Source organism: Loxodonta africana, chromosome 26 (assembly GCF_030014295.1).
Source record: "Loxodonta africana isolate mLoxAfr1 chromosome 26, mLoxAfr1.hap2, whole genome shotgun sequence".
Lineage (NCBI taxonomy): Eukaryota > Metazoa > Chordata > Mammalia > Proboscidea > Elephantidae > Loxodonta > Loxodonta africana.
The window spans coordinates 5868115-5884438 of NC_087367.1; the positions used below are offsets into that span (position 1 = coordinate 5868115).

Consider the following 16324-nt stretch of genomic DNA (forward strand, 5'->3'; position numbering starts at 1 on the left):
GTGGGAAATGAGGTCACATTAGTGCAGGATGTGTCCAGAACCTAATCACTGCTGAGTGACATAAAGGGCCGATGAGACACAGAGGAAAGCAAGTACAAACAGGGGAAGACGGCTGCTACATGAAGGTCTCCAAGGAACCTAAGAACAGAAGTTGAAAGAGACAAAGATCTTCCCCCAGAGCCGACACAGAGAGCGCCTTCCCCTAGAGCTGGCACCCTGAGTTCTGACATCTAGCTTCCAGAACAGTGAGAAAATAAATCTCTGTTAAAGCCATCCACTTGTGGTATTTCTGTTATAGCAGCAAGAGGAAACTAAGACAGGAACCAAGGAAAACCTGGTTCCTTTATCATTTATGAGGACACTGAAGACAAGGAAGTGCCAAGAGTTTACAACAGGATAGATGGAAATATCCCAAGACACAGAGCAAAGCTGCCAGCTGTCCTAATAATGTCCCCTCTACCCCCACCTCTCCTTTACCACAAGTGCTGAGCGAGCCTAGAGGAAGAGGAGGAGAGAACTTTCAGTTATCACGTTAAAGCCTGTGAAATGGTTGCAAAAGCTTGAGAGTCAAGCTGAGCTCAAGGCATTCCTTGATTCCATGGCCAGTGGTGTTCCACGTGCCTAACATGTCTTCCTAAGACTCCACCCGCCACACTAGGCTCTTCTTGATTCACACCGACCCAAGAATCCAGGGGCCATGATTGCGGGGAAGAAAGGACCCTGTGTTGTTGTAACATACACCACTGTCTCAAAACACTCTGCCACCGTTAAACTGTGTCTTCAGTGAATCACAAAGTCAGCCATGGTAAAAGACTGTGTGAGAGAGACAGCGGAATTTAAAACTTCATGTTACAGACAAAATCAAAACCAAACCCACTGCCGTCAAGTCGATTCCAACTCATGGCGACCCCATAGGGTTTCCAAGGCTGTAAATCTCTATGGAAGCAGACTGCCACGACTCTCAACTCTCTCATGAGGAGCCCCTGGTGGTTTTGAACCGCCTGACCTTTCAGTTAGCAGTGGATCGCTTTAGCCACTTGGCTACCAGGGCTGCTCCCTTTTATAGATAAAATTAGCAATTTAGCATCATTCCTTCTGGACTAATAAAATGTGGAATCCCAAATACTATTAATAGTAAGTTCTTTAAAAATTTATTTTCCTATGAGAATGCAGAATTGAAGGTAGGCACCCAAATAAAGAAACCTAAAACCCAAACTCAACCTTTTCAAATGGTTACCCACTGATGTCACAGTGAAAGGTCATATTTAGCTAATTTGCCATTAAAATATAAATTCTGGCCAAGCAGTCCCACAGTGAAGAAAGGAAAAGGGGATGGACGTTCAAGCAGGAAAAAGCTAAGTGTTGGTAGATTCAAGTAGCAACGTTAAGTTACATTTCTCCAGAAAAGCTGGTTACTTCCTATACGGATCATTAAAAATTATCAGAACATGAGCAGCTATAGGTACAGGCCGGAAAAAAAAGCTTGGCTTCCTTTAAAGAATTTATATTTTGTTTTCTCTTCAGCCCCTGAAGACGTCACAAATGAGGAACAGGTGGTGGAGATTAAAGTGCAAAGACTGAAGGTGAAAGTCTTCGAAGGCGCACCACTTTAAACTTCCACCTCTGAAACATAAAAGCCCCAGGTCTATAAATTAACTAAATTTTATGTTTTTACAACATGCCTACCATCACGGCTGAAACCAGATACACACTCTCAGTGGCAAGGAGAGCTGAGGAACGGGGTTATCCGAGACCACCCTTTCACTGGGCAAGAACTCTGGCTGGTGTATCCAGAATGCTTGCTTCTTCTGATGTCGTTGGGTTACCAAGCCAAAACCAAACGCAGTGCTGCCGAGTTGATTCCAACTCATAGCGACCCTATAGGACAGAGTAGAACTGCCCCATAGAGTTTCCAAGGAGCACCTGGCGGATTCGAACTCCCAACCCTTTGGTTGGCAGCCGTAGCACTGAGCCACTATGCCATTACACCAGAGGTTTCCAAACTCTGTAAAGTCAACTTTGTTTGAGTAAAAGCTTAAGCAGGGGTGTGAGCTACAAGGCAGTTAAGCAGGGAGTTGCTCCAGCTGAAGGATGGGGGTGGTGGGGAGGAGAGTGTGGCAGGGCCTGCCTACTCTGCCCTCTTCACCCCAACACCCACCACCCCAGGAGGCTCCCCAGGCCCTCCAGGGCTCAGTGGAGCACAGTTTGAAAACCATCATCTGAGACCTAATATAGAACACCCAACACCAAACCAAACCCATTGCCATTGAATTGATTCCAACTCACAACCCTATAGGACAGAACAGAACTGCCCCATAGGGTTCCCAGGGCTGTAAGTCTTTACGGAAGCAGACTGCCACATCTGTCTCTCATGGAGTGGGCTGGTCGGTTTTGAACTGCCAACCTTTCGTTTAGCAGCCAAGGGCTTTAACCACAGTGCCACGGGGGCTCCTATATAGAACACAACAAGCTAAAATGAGGTCAAAATACAAAAGTGGGAAAACACCAAAATGAAGGAAATTCAAAAGCTAAATTAGGTTAATTCTTCTACAGTGGATCAACCAAAATGATGTCCACATGCTCCAAGACTCTTTTCTGCCTTTATTGTTTTAATAGAATTAGTTGTATTGATTTTCACTTAGTAGTATATTTCTGCCTTCCGGACAACCAGGCCCGTTATTTTCCCCAAAACCTGAATACATCTTCATTTTTTATTCCGAAGACATTAGTGAGATGGATTTTCTTAACGGATGACACTTCATTGTAAAACTCTCCCGCTAAGAAGAACAGTAATTCAACATAACCTTTGCTAGAAAAATAAAATGAAATAAATCAAAGAGGATTAAATGATGGCATAAATCTGGGGACATAAAGCCCTGAAGCACTGATCACTGTCAAACGTCTTAGTTTAGGAATGCTTAAGAAAGAAATTTTTAAAAAAATGATCAGAATTAAACTGTGTTAAAATCCCAAGAAGAAATTAAATATATAGCTAATATTCCTTAGCTCGATTTTAGTGCTGAGCAACCAGCTTTCCAGGCCCGCTTGGTTTAATCACAAAGTCTGAAGAACGGAGAACATTTTACACCCCTCCCTGCACGAGAAAGTAACACAGCTATTAGGGAGCACCCTGGGTCGCATTTAACACTCTACGTGATCTGGCCTCTGCTCTGTTTCCAAGGAATTCCTGGGCACTGCAAATGGTTAAAACCCTCGCCTGCTAGCCCAAAGGCTGGAAGCTTGAGTCCACATAGAAGTGCTCGGAGGAAAGGCCTGGTGATCTAATTCCGAAAAATCTGCCACTGAAAGCCCTACGGAGCTCAGCTCTCCTCTGACACACAAGGGGTCACCATGAGTTGGAGTCACCTCAAAGGCAAACGGTGGCCCGTACCCCCACTTTCCGAAAGTACGCTGTACAGAGTAGCCAAGCCCTCGGCACAGACCCGTTCCTCTCACTGCTCCTCTAACGCCATTTGCTCATCCCCACCTCGAAGTCTTCTCCCTCCGGCAGACACCCTCACCCTTCCTGCCAGCCCATCCAAATCCAACCATCTTCAGGACTCAACCTCACAGCACGCCTCCTTCGCAAAGCTATTCCTGACGTGGCAGCCCGTGAGCCATGTCCCAGGCCCGAGGTCGTCGCAGCAGCGACTGATCATTCTGTCCACTTGGTTCTAAATCGCACATCCCCGTTGTTACTCGCTTCCTCCCGCGGACAGCCAGGCCAGATGAGCACCTTGTCTGAAGAGCCCGTGGCTCACGTTTATGTTCTTCCCACATAGGAGCTAACCCCTTGTTGCTCTCACATAGAAGACATGATACGTACGTTTCATAAATGAGACTGTCCGTACACAGTTATTTATTCTGAATAAGCTCTCATCTATACATGTAAGAGTGCAGAGACCCACACAAAACAAGTGACGCGGGGGAGAAATACGGTTTCCCACCCATCCACACCCATGAGTCTTCTACCAGCTCATGCTTCTTCTTATTGTCATTTGTTTGTTTCACTACGTTGTTTGTCTCAGGACACACTGATTAGTCTCTAATCTGTCGTAATAAATCTCTATTATCCCTGACGTTATTTGAATGCGCGGCTGCCTGATTACTCAAGGCAACGATTTATAATAAAATTGTTATCGATTTTGCCCTTCCCTTCCGTTAATGTCACCCTCCCAATTTCACTGAAGAGCCTTACTCCAAACTAGTTCAAGTGCTAGTTGTAAAATAATAGGATAAAGTAACAAAGAAAGGAAAGAGTGTCTTGTGTTTTGCCCAAAGGTTCCAGAAATAGATAATTAAAATCTGGCTGGGTGGGACATAGCAAAAACACATGAAAAGAATGGGGCTACTGCCTTGTCAGCATTGGCTTACTCTCTGCCAAACTCCAGTTGATAAGTCAATTATCTCAGACCGGTGCAGAGACAGCAAAGAGCTTGGGAAAGTCCAGTTTACAGAAGAACGAAAAATGAAATCCCTCACCCTGACACTGCAGAGCACCAGCCCACCAAGCGACGTGGGAAAATAGTAAAAGTCTAGGCACAGAGCCCACGTATTTTCCATCGGTGTTAGCTGTGGTTGATTCCAACTCATGGCAACCACATGTGTGCAGAGTAGAACTGCTCCATAAGATTCTCAAGGTCATGGCCTTTTGGAAGTAGATCGCCAGGACTGTCTACCGAGGCACCTCTGGGTGGGTTCAAACTGCCAACCTTTCAGCTAGTAGTCAAGCCCTTAATCCTTTTCACCACCCAGGGACACCATTTCCCACATGGCCAGTCCATCTGTATTCTTGCCACCTGAGACCTGCCCAAATAGAAATCTAACATCAACCAACTTTAGAATGGTGTACATCCCATGTCACCTCCAGGAAGCCTCTTTAGGTCCCTACACGCCCACGAATAGTTCAGACTCCTCACCACAGTGGCCTCAAAGGGGATGGCATGTATTCTGACACCGCTAGAAGTGCTGCAGTCCTGACAAGTTCCTACAAGGCCCAAGAGCAGAGAGGGGATTTACAGCAGTAGTTCTCAGGTTCATCACGCATGGTCAGTTTTTCACCTGTGCACAGCACCCCTCTCAGATGACGTCCTCCTGCTCCACACCAGGAGCTCAGGCCCAGCCGCACGACTTCAGGAGGAAACTGGATGGGTGGGAGGAAGAGAAAGAAGCCCCCAGACCCAACTGGCTGGCCCCCCAGGCTGATGAATCTCCTTTCTTCATGTCCTGGTGAAGCAGGGGCAAGAAGCTAGAGGCCGTACGTGAGCAGTGGTTCCTGGCATCCACCAGCCACCAAGATTCTACCTGAGAGACACCAAATCATCACTGTGCTTCTCTGTGTTTGCCAACATACACACCTATGGGAACCAGATTTTCCATGATGGCTGGGATAAAAATCAAGTCCCCAAACATGCTGGACACTAGAAATTCACTTTGTGCTGCATTGTTGAATCTGAGTCCTGGACTATGTTTTATTATTCCAAAAAGTTTTAATAGATAAATATCAATACAACGAGCCCTGGTAGCACCGTGGTTTGGTGCTTAGCTGCTAAACAAAAGGTTAGCAGTTCGAATCCACCAGTGGCTCCATGGGAGAAAAGACCTGGTGACCTGCTTCAGTAAAGATTACAGCCTAGGAAACCGCGTGGGGCAGTTCTACCTGGTCATATAGGGTCCCTATATAGGGTCACTATGAGTCAGAATCATCTCGACGGCAATGGGTATGAGTCAGAATCGATTCAATGCAACATTTTTTCTTTGTTTTTTTATCAATACGATGTTGTCAGCAGTTTTGGGGGGAGGAAAGGATGTCCTTTAGTATATGTTTTCTGTTTTTTAAATGTTTAAATAGCCTCTTTTTAATCACAATCATCGTTGTTAACGGATGAACGTTATCCTTTTTTTAAACTGTCCATACTTAGCAAAATAAAAAATTGGTAATTCCAAGTCTATTCTCGTATTTATCTGTGAAATCCAATTTCTGGGAATACTGGCTCAGAAGATCTCTATTAAGTCCTTTACTTGATGGATAAATTATTTTGCCCAGAGAAGCTGATGGACTGCTAAAGGTCACACAGCAAGAAAATGGCAAAGCCAGTTTATTATCTAAATTCTCAACTAGATAAGTATGCCATGATGCCCCTTACGAAGTTAATTCAACGCACCATTCTGAACTCCATGAAAAATGTAAATCAAAAACGTTTCAAATAAATGTCATTTGTATACACAATTAAAATATCGTTTGGCTAAAGAAGGTTTATACTTTTTTTTTTTTTTGACGAAATTGTCTCACATTGTTTTAAAGGAGTAAATAAAGCTTAGATGCCAGGTAAGGATGGGGATCAGCATATTACTTTAACATGTGTGTGAATTCTACAAGGATAGTCATAAATGTAAAAATAATTTAGATGTGCTTCGTAAAGCCCTATGCAGCAGTTCTACATTGTCCTATAGAGGTCGCTATGAGTCAGAATCGACTTGACAGTAATGGGTTTGGTTTGATTTTTTTTTTTTTTTTTTTTTTTTGGTGAATAGATAGATAGGCGTAATAGCATCAGCCAAGCTCTCTTTTGAATGAATGCCTGTTACATAGATGGCGGTATAGACTCTGGCAAAAAGAATGTTTCCATCAAAGACGGATTTATGCGCTAGGCCAACAAACCCCAAAGTGGGCAGTTCTGAGGCTGCGACAGGAAAAAGCCAAAGAAATCAAGAGTGAAAACCATGTGGCACAGGTTTTAGTGTAAGAACGACTGAAGAACTGATCTCCATGGGAGTGAGAAGGGCAGCCTAAAACTAAGCCATTTTCAAGCCCATTCGTTGTTCCTCGGATTCTGAAAAGCTGATTCCAAACCATTTCTCATGAAAGTCACTGTAACAGGGGAGCAATTCATGGCAGACCACCTGGATGATGTTTATTTCTAGTCTCTAATTGACCATAATTACAAATGTAGGCTCTTCAGAAGTGTCCTCATACGTAAAACAAGCAGCTTAATGCAGCCAGCAGCCCCCGCCCCGCTCCAGGCCTCCACAACCAGGGCCATTCAGGTTGGCTCTTGCAACAAGGAAGAGGCCTGAACTGAGCGTACCACCAAACAGAGTGTTTGAACTTCCTCAAAGCATCCCCCTCACACACTGAAGTCTCTCCACTGCCTCTGTCTGGGAAGTTAGGAACTGCTCTTCTCCCTCTGCCTTCCTTACTCTAAGTAGATTCTGGCCCCACTTTCCCATTAAAAAATTAGTCCTGTCTAAATCCATCATCTGCAGAAATGACTGATGACTTGCCTTTCAGGGTCTTCTTATTATTCTGTTTGGGTGGATGGGTGAATTGGCACTAGCTGTCGAGGGAAACAGAAGAGACTCTGAATTAATGAGCATGGTTAATTTGAATTCTCAAGAGTGGTTCAACGGACCAGTCTGCTATGAACGAAAATATGCAACTCAGATATTCTGTCCTTTTAAATGCCGTCAAAAGTTTAATGCAAGTGTACTTTTCTTCTGCTAATAGTAGCATAAATCAGAATAATGGGCTTAATTAGTTTTGCTTGCAGTAAGCTGAGTTATTAAAAAATACAGCTCCTTGAGAGCAGTTGGGGTTGCCATCTGGCCGATCCCTTTGCTCTGGGTCTCCCTCCCTTCTGTTTCCTGCAGTCCGGAAGCAGAGGCATCTCCAGACACCACATTTGGCTGTGAATACAAGTGGGTGAGTGGAGGACTAAGGTCAGTTCATTTTCTCAAGAATGCTCATCTAGAAGGAATACCGCCATGCAGTAGTGAGTCCGTGTGGGAGGAAAAGGGGTGGGAAGGTTGTTGGACTCCCAGGCTAGGCGGGTGGGGAATGCTCCTTCCACTAAGCGTGCATTTTGGGAGTCATCCATCCTGCATGAGCTGTGCACCCGCTCTGGCTGAAACAGAGGACCTAGCCCATAGATTTGAGCTCACCTACTAGACAACTAGGTCGTCTCTAACTTGTTACAGTCAAGTCGATTCCAACTCATAGCAACCCTTTAGGACAGAGCAGAACTGTCCTATAGGGTTTACCGGCTACTGGATTTGAACTGCCGACCTTTTGGTTAGCAGCTGAGCTCTTAACCACTGTACCACCAGGGCTCCATGATCAAGACCAGAAGATAAAATTCTTAGTTTAATACAAGAAAGAATACACCTCACTGGAAATGCCAACTCACCCAGGAGGCACTGGGGCCCACCTCTGAGTTCTTGGTCATCAAAAGTTAACCAAAACATTTCATCCCTCAAACCAACTAGCAGGCAAAAGTTGTGCTATACACATTTTATTTGAAAGATACTCAAAGGTAGCGATTAGCTGAAAGTGAAGGGGGAAAAGGTATGAAAAAAAAGTCATTCAATATCTTCAAATTCAATGTATTTAATGTTCTGTTAGCGGTCTCTGGGTAGTGCAGAGAGTTAAGTGCTCAGCTACTTACTAAAAGATTGGCAGCTCAAATCCACCCAGACGTGCCTCAGAAGAAGGACCTGGTGATCTGCTTCAGAAAGATCACACCCTTTGAAAACACATGGGGTAGCTATGAGTTAAAATTGACTCAATGACAACTGGTTTGTGTACACACAGAAGTACACTAAATGTAACGTGTGCCTGTGTGTGTGTAGGGAGAGAGGGAGAATAAACGAAAGGGAGAGAAACACAAAGAACAAATAACTGAAATATAGTTCCTGAGCAATTACCAAGCCCAACCTTTCTCCTTAACATATGCTGTTTCACAGAAAAGCCCACAGACCCAAATAACTAAGGATGTGAAGGGAAAAAATCTAACCCATTGCTATCAAGCCAATTCCAACTCAGAGTGACCTTATGGGACAGAGTACAACAGCCCCATAGAGTTTCCACGGCTGTAAATCTTTATGGAAACAGGCTGCCACATTCTTCTCTTTCAGAATGGCTGCTGGGTTCGAACCACTAACCTTTCAGTTAGCAGCCAAGCACTGAACCACTGTGCCACCAGGCCTCCTTAACTGAACGTGGGCCTGGTGTCAATTCAGGGCCAGAACCAAGTCCCAAGAGTTCTCGTACCCTCCTGTAGTGACTGGAGCACCCAACCAAACCAATCCCATTGCTGTCCAGTTGATTCCAGCTCACAGCAATCCTACAGGACAGAGTAGGACTGCCCCATAGGGTTTCCAAGGAGCGGCTGGTGGGTTCAAACCACAGACCTTTTGGTTAGCAGCGAGCTCTGAACCACTGCACCACCAGGGCCCCGACTGGAGCACAGAGCTCAATAATTCACCTAACTCTTTGTTAAGTGAAAACTGTAAATGGTCCAGCTGTGTGTGGGTGACCCAGTTACCACTTTCCATCTTAGGAAGGACACGGCAATATCACCTTCACAATGATGACACTGCAAACCGCTAGTCCTCTGCCATTTACTCTCCTTTAAACACCTTCTCGGCTCTCCGTGGCCTGCGGAGCCTCTGTCTCGGAAAGAGCAGCCGCTTTTTCTACGGGAAGCACTTGGATGGCACTCTAAAGAGAAGGCAATTTCTGTCAGGAGCAGCGGTAACTTGAGCCTCACTCCTTTACAGATTAGAGACTCTTATAAATTAGAGCCAAGATTTCATGTCTGCATTCTCAAGTGTCCCATGGTCTACTCTTGATATTGAATCGCAAATTTCCTAGCACCCTGGAAAATCAGCCTATTTCAGAAGATGAAATTATTCTCGACACCTCCTGGAATCAAATGCAAAATAAATAATAATTTTTTTTTAATGTGCACAGTACTCACCATAAAGATTATTTATTAAAGTACTGTTACGGGCAACTTGGTTGTGTCAAAGTACCCAAGAGGCAAATATTCTACTTTTTAAAAGGCAGAGAGTGGAAGAAGAAGAAGAAAAGCACCATCTGAGGCTATTTAGTGCACAGACTCACACTCCAGCATTAGAGATCCTGAGGCTGCTAACCATCAGAAGTGGCAAAATTTAAGACGTTTTAGAACTTCAGGTGATCAACTTGAGTCTGGAAAACGTACTCCTACCAGCATATACCGACCCAAGGATGCTGTTCACATAAAATAGTGACATTATTATTCTCCTAAAGCTTTGGCAATGTTTGGCTTCCAGCTCTTATTTCTGACCTAGGGAGCAAGACAAAGATCACTACACCAATGTCTCCAGAATAATTTCTCATTACCAGGAGTAAACGGGTACTACTAGCCTTATAGCAAATCGCCGTATCTGCACTCATTTGACACTTGTGAAAAGTTGTTACCTGATGAAATAGAATAACTTGCCATAGCTCTTTACTTCCCCATGCTTTGTTGTAAATCATTTCAGTTAAAAAGATAAAAGGCCACTACCGGCCCATGGGTGCCAACTCATCTAGGACAGAGCAGAACTGCCCATGGCGTTTCTAAGGCTGTAATCTTGACGGAAGCAGAGTGCCACATCTTTCTCCTGTAGAGTGGCTGGTGGGTTCAAACGGCCAACCTTCTGGTTAGCAGCTGCCTGCTTTAACCATTAAGCCACCAGGGCTCCTTTAAAAAGATAAAACCCAAACCGAACCCATAGCCACTGAGTTGATTCCAACCCATAGCAGCCCGATAGGAGTAGAACTGCCCCATAGTGTTTCCATGGAGCAGCTGGGGGACTTGAACTGCCAAGCTTCTGGTTAGTAGACGAGCCCTTAATCACTGTGCCTGCAGGGCTCCTTAAAAAGATAAAGTCGTCACCAATTCAACGATCATAATTTTTCTATTATATTTTCTGAAAAGTTACAATGAGCCAGAAAATTTAACCATTTAATTGATTTCAATTGGGTCTAAAGGGCAAGACCATCATCAGTGAAAGGGATCCTTGGTTTATTTCATGATAGCAACTGGCTTACAGGACTGGATCCTGGATACATTCGGACATCTGTTTGATTACACAGAATCAATCAACTGATTGTCTGGCAGTGTTCAGATGCAGTATTAAAAGTATTTTTTAATATACAAACATACTACATAATACACAGACATACATGACACAGATGGGAGACAGACGGTAGGTAGGTAGGTAGATTAGACAGATAGAGAGATAGATAGATGATAGATAGACAGACAGTGATTCCCTTGGGGGAAAGACTAAAATGATCCCCTGGATTTAAAGAATGTTTATTAAAAAAAAAAAAAAGAACCCATTCCTATCACATCGATTCCAACTCACAGCGACCCTTTAGAGCAGAACTGCCCCATACGGTTTCCAAGGAGCACCTGGCAGATTCAAACTGCAGACCTTTTGGTTAGCAGCCACAGCTCTTAAACACGACACCACCAGGGTTTCCAGAGAATGCTTATAGTTTTGTGCAATTATTGCCAATGCGTTTGACAATCTTATGTTCCACTAGAAAATACTTTTATAAGCCATCTAGGTTTTCCAATAATAGTTCACTTCTCAGATATTTTGAAATCCTCTTAAACTATATTGTCCATAGTAAGCCCCTGCTGTATCATTAAATCAAAATGGATTCTTATGATAAACACGAACATGTTTTGCACCCACAAGTACGGTGCAATAATTAATTCTATTTTTCAAAACTTCTTAAACTGATGTCCTATCAAAGTGTATACAGGGCTACCATATTACCATATCGAAGCTTAAAGAACAAAACCACTGTCTAGCTCTCTGAAGCGTCAGTTCACGTAAGAGAAAATATACTTGGAGGACCTCAATGAAGATCAGTTCTGGTATTCCAAAACCATTACTGCTAAAATTTCGCTTCCAAGAGACGTTCAATTTCTACAGTCCAAATTCATTCCTAAGTGATGTTCTGACTTTTTCCAAGCAAAATAAAAGATTGATGAGACCGATTATTCATGCTACAGTGCACCACTATGTAATTTACAGGCAACCCTGCTTCAGAGGTATCCTGCTGGGTTCTTCCACACACAAGTTATCTTACCCTCCTATACAAGGCCATGTTGTGTTATCAGCATTTTTCGTTTACAAATTAATAACCTCAACAGAGAATAAGGAACGGTTTTAAACCTCAGGGTAAAACCTGTGAAGTGGGGGATGTGAAATGCAGATCCATGTTGTAGGAAACGCTCCTTTGCATTGCAGGCGTGGCATGACCCACATGCAAAGCACCATCGATATCCAAAATAAATGGGTTCCAAACCTAGGTGCTCCTTTTTCCATCTGGATGTGAAGGTTTTAAAAAGTAAAGCAGTCATAACCCACTCATATACCAGAATTTCCCCAAACTAACCTAACCTATCCACCAAAAACTCCAATTCTTAACCTACTCCAAAGTAGTGTGTTATTGGAGAGCCTTGGTCTAGGAGTGAGAGAAGGTGAGTTTCCAGACTTCACCCTGGAGCAGAGCAAAGGAGGGGAGGAGTGAACCGTCTTCTTCCACAGAAGCATGGGTGCTCGAGAACTTCAATGCACTCTGTTGCTCAGTAATCACTCCTGTAGGGCAGCAGTTTTCCAGCTAGAGAGCCCTGGTGGCACAGCAGTTAAGCGCTCAGCTGCTAACCAAAAGGTCTGCAGCTCAAATTCAAGCAGCCGCTTCTTGGAAACCCCATGGGGCAGTTCTACTCTGTCCTAAAGGGTTACTATGAGTTGGATCGACGGCAAAGCTTTTGGTTTCAGCTGGGCTGTCCTTTAGAAGCACCTGAGAGCTCTTTATAACCTATGCCCAGGACAGGCACCAGACCAAACCAATTGAGCTGGCCTCTCTGAGTATGCCGAGTGCTGGTGTTTTTTCAAAGCTACCCTCATGTTTTAATATGCAGCCAGACTGAAAACGACTGCTTTAGAGTGGCTGGTTCTCAGCCAGGAATATTTTGCCCTCCCAGGGAATTCTGGCACCATCTGGAGACATGTTGGATTGTCACAACCGGGGAAGTACTAGTGGGTAGAGGCCAGGGCCTGGGTGGTGCAAGTGGTTTGCGATCAGCTGCTAACCTAAAAGGGGTCAGTTTAAACGTGCCCAGAGACACCACAGAAGAAAGGCCTGGCAAACTGCTTCCATAAAGATTACACCCTATGAAGCAGTTCCACTCTGTAACACATGGGGTCACCACAAGGAACCCCATCTCCTATAACACACAGGACAGGTGCCCACAACAAAGAATCATCTGGTCCAAAATGTCAACCACGCCAAGTCTGAGAAACCATGCTCTAGAGGGAGAGATGATGAGAGAAAGAGGCTTCTCATTCTGGCTCTGGAGATACCCCACTGCTCTCACAAAAGAAGAAAGCAAGCAGTAAGCTGTCAGAAGGCTTACAATCTTCACACTCCATCCATCAAGGCCAAATGTGGTCCGAATGGACCTTGTCTACCACAGATACACAATTTCCTCATATCTCTGGCTAGGGTGATGTTGAAGGAGAGCATGAAGCCACCACACAGGGAAACATGACCTAAGAGGGCAAAGTAAATCAAACCCACCAGGATAATTAAGCAATCCTTTTTTTTTTTTAGGAAGAAAGATTATAAATAACAAAATGAAGAGTAGTGTTTCTTCCACTGTTTAGTCCTTATTTGCTGGGAACTAGCATTATGTGTCTCTAGAATTAAAATCAAACTATTTTTATGACTTTTTCACCTGGGCTCATAATGTTAATGGGTGAACTACCTGGAACGGCCTCTGATCATCAGGGTCATCTTGATCTTGAATGTCAACAACAGAGATAGTGCTAGAAGAACCTGAACCATCTACGAAGTCTATGACCTGGGCTAAAAAAAAGCTATCTGTTAAAAACGTAAATATTTGTCAGCTGGTACCTGGAAGCAAAGCTCCTTGGTTTCATTGTGGAAGGGCACATTTTCACTTAAGAAGTGTTCAGCCCCACCTTGGATTTCAGTGGCATCAGGTGAGTGAAATTTCCATCCTCAACATCGGACCCTGTCGGTCACTGCACATTTACAGCTGGAAGGTGGCAGTTTAATTACTTTATTCACAAATCTGGAATACAGCAAGCAACTTTAATGACTGGACAAAACGCCTCAATGTCTAAATGTGATAAGTATAGAATCCACTTCCTATTTGCAAATGGAACTCTCTACAAATTGGAAAGAAACAGCTGAGTAATAACTTCTAAAGAAGTAAACCCATGCATGAGTATCTCGGTCAGCTTAGGGAAGGTTTTCTTTTCCTGTTAGTTTCGTTTTTGCCTTTGCTGTTTTTTAATCAATTACAAATTAAGACATGGGTATGCGGGCTTGGATCTTTTTTAAGAGAGGAAAAACTGGTAAAATTCATCTTTGCATTCCAGTTGGAGATTAAGCCAACTGTTTTAACCAAAGGAAAGTCTTGGACGTCAAGTTCATCAGCTAGTTGATCCACTGGGTTTGTAAATAAAAAGCACAACAGGATTTAAAGGTACTCAACACACAGCTGAGTGAGACAACAACCTTGCCACTGCCATTTGCTCAGGGTGCATATGTGTGTGTTTTAGGAGGAAACGCCCACACTTACAAGTAGGACAATATCCTGCCAGTGTCTATTCCACCTGTTTCCTTCTGCCCCACCACCGGCCACAATGCAGACACATTTCTGACTTCTCCCACCTGCTTTTTGTTCATGAAAAAGATACGCAAGTACTTACCCAAAACAGTCAGCTCTCACATCAGCCCCAAACACAATCACTCCTGAAATCTCTGCAATTTGGATTAACCTCGCTACTGCTTCCTATCTGTTTATAAGCCAATGACTCAAACAAATTGCGTGGGGATTTAAAAATATGAAAAAGCACGTCTTGCCATCCATATCAAAAATTAATTTGTAACGGCGGGATAAATGCAAGCTACCAGGGCCCACGTTTATAGGCTTATGATCCATGAACACCTCATTGGGCCACTTCGTTTTCCAATTAATAAAACGCAACGAAATAAGAAGGCAATGCAAAGGTACTACAAATAGACTCTGTGAGGATATCAACTCTCAGCAGATCTGTTGCTTCGGAATGAGAAAACTTGAAGTTGACACAAGAATTAAACCATCATGGCATTCGTTCTTCAATAACACATTTAGGTTATATTAATTTTTTTAACTAAATAAAGTTGTTAAATGGTAAGAAACAGTTGCCTGACTCATTAAGTTTACCTGAATTCAGGCAATAATAACCCATGAAGTAACGCCACCTTCATCCAGAGATAACACCTTAATTTATGCAAGGCATTGCTTAAATGTTGCACGTAAAAACTTCCCTTGTAAGTTAAACCATACAGTGATTCAACTAGGGGAGTTCTTTATTTAAAAGAACCCTTTAGTAGAAAAGGAGCCCTGGTAGCACAGTGGTTAAGAGCTCAGCTGCTAACCAAAAGGTCAGCAGTTCAAATCCACCTGCCACTCCCTGGAAACCCTATGTCCTATAGGGCCGCCATGAGTTGGAATCGACTCGATGGTATCGGGTTTGGTTTTGGTTTTTGTAAAGAAAAAAATTGCTTTTGTAAGTGAACCACCAACCCCTAAGCATTTTCTTTTTGGTTCAAGATACAAAGTTTTCGTAAAATAGTACACTACTATATTTACTTGCTAAGCTCATTAAAAAGTAATCAAGAAATGGAAAAGCCATTAACTTTACCTTCCCTTTAACCCACTCCCCCCTGAAGAAAAGCTTCATGGCTGATGGCCCATCTCATGACAGTAACTTGCAACTAAAATATCTCTTTAAACGACTTTCGTCTCTTGTACAGAACTGAGTACCCCAAGGCTGCCCACAGCAACTGGGGCAGCATCTCCACGGCTCTTGCAAAGAGTGAGTGAAGTTTCAATCAACTGGGCAAAGGCACCAGACAGGGGGCCTCACCATGACAGGTGCATCGGCTTCTCTCGGCCTCCACCTCCCAACACAAACAACTGGGAAAGCAGCATCTGCCCATCTTCCTCCCCCTTCCTACTTCCATCCACGCTTCAAAGAGCACCGGATGGATCAGGAGCCAAGCTTCAGGAGTCAATTTCCAGCATGACGAGGAAATGATGAGGATGAAACGGAACCCGGCAGGTAAATCCCCAAGTACAATACTGAAAATGTACCCCTTCGTGTCACTGCTAAAACTGGCAGCCTCCTCCATCACCGCTCAGAGCTGACGGCACAGAGACACATGGCTGCTTTTAAAATGAGGCAAAAAAACCTCAGATACTTTGAATGGAAAAAACTCCACATTTTCCTAAAACCAGTCATTTTAGCTCTAACTCAGCCATAGGTAACATCAAAGGATGGTGGGGTTGATTTATTTATCTTTAAGAGACCTCTTCCCGCCCCGCCCCCCGCCTTGAGTACAAAGTTGTTTCAGAACCAGGATGCAGAAAATTCAGCCACTTCCAAAGGGAGATACAATGAGCTGGGGTTTAAGCCA

The 16324-nt window shown here is 43.8% G+C and overlaps 1 protein-coding gene across 3 annotated transcripts in view; it reads right to left on the bottom strand.

Annotated features, from left to right (window-relative positions):
• Positions 1–16324, bottom strand: part of CCDC85A (coiled-coil domain containing 85A) — a 237219-nt gene that overhangs the window by 210471 nt on the left and 10424 nt on the right. The window lies entirely within an intron of this gene.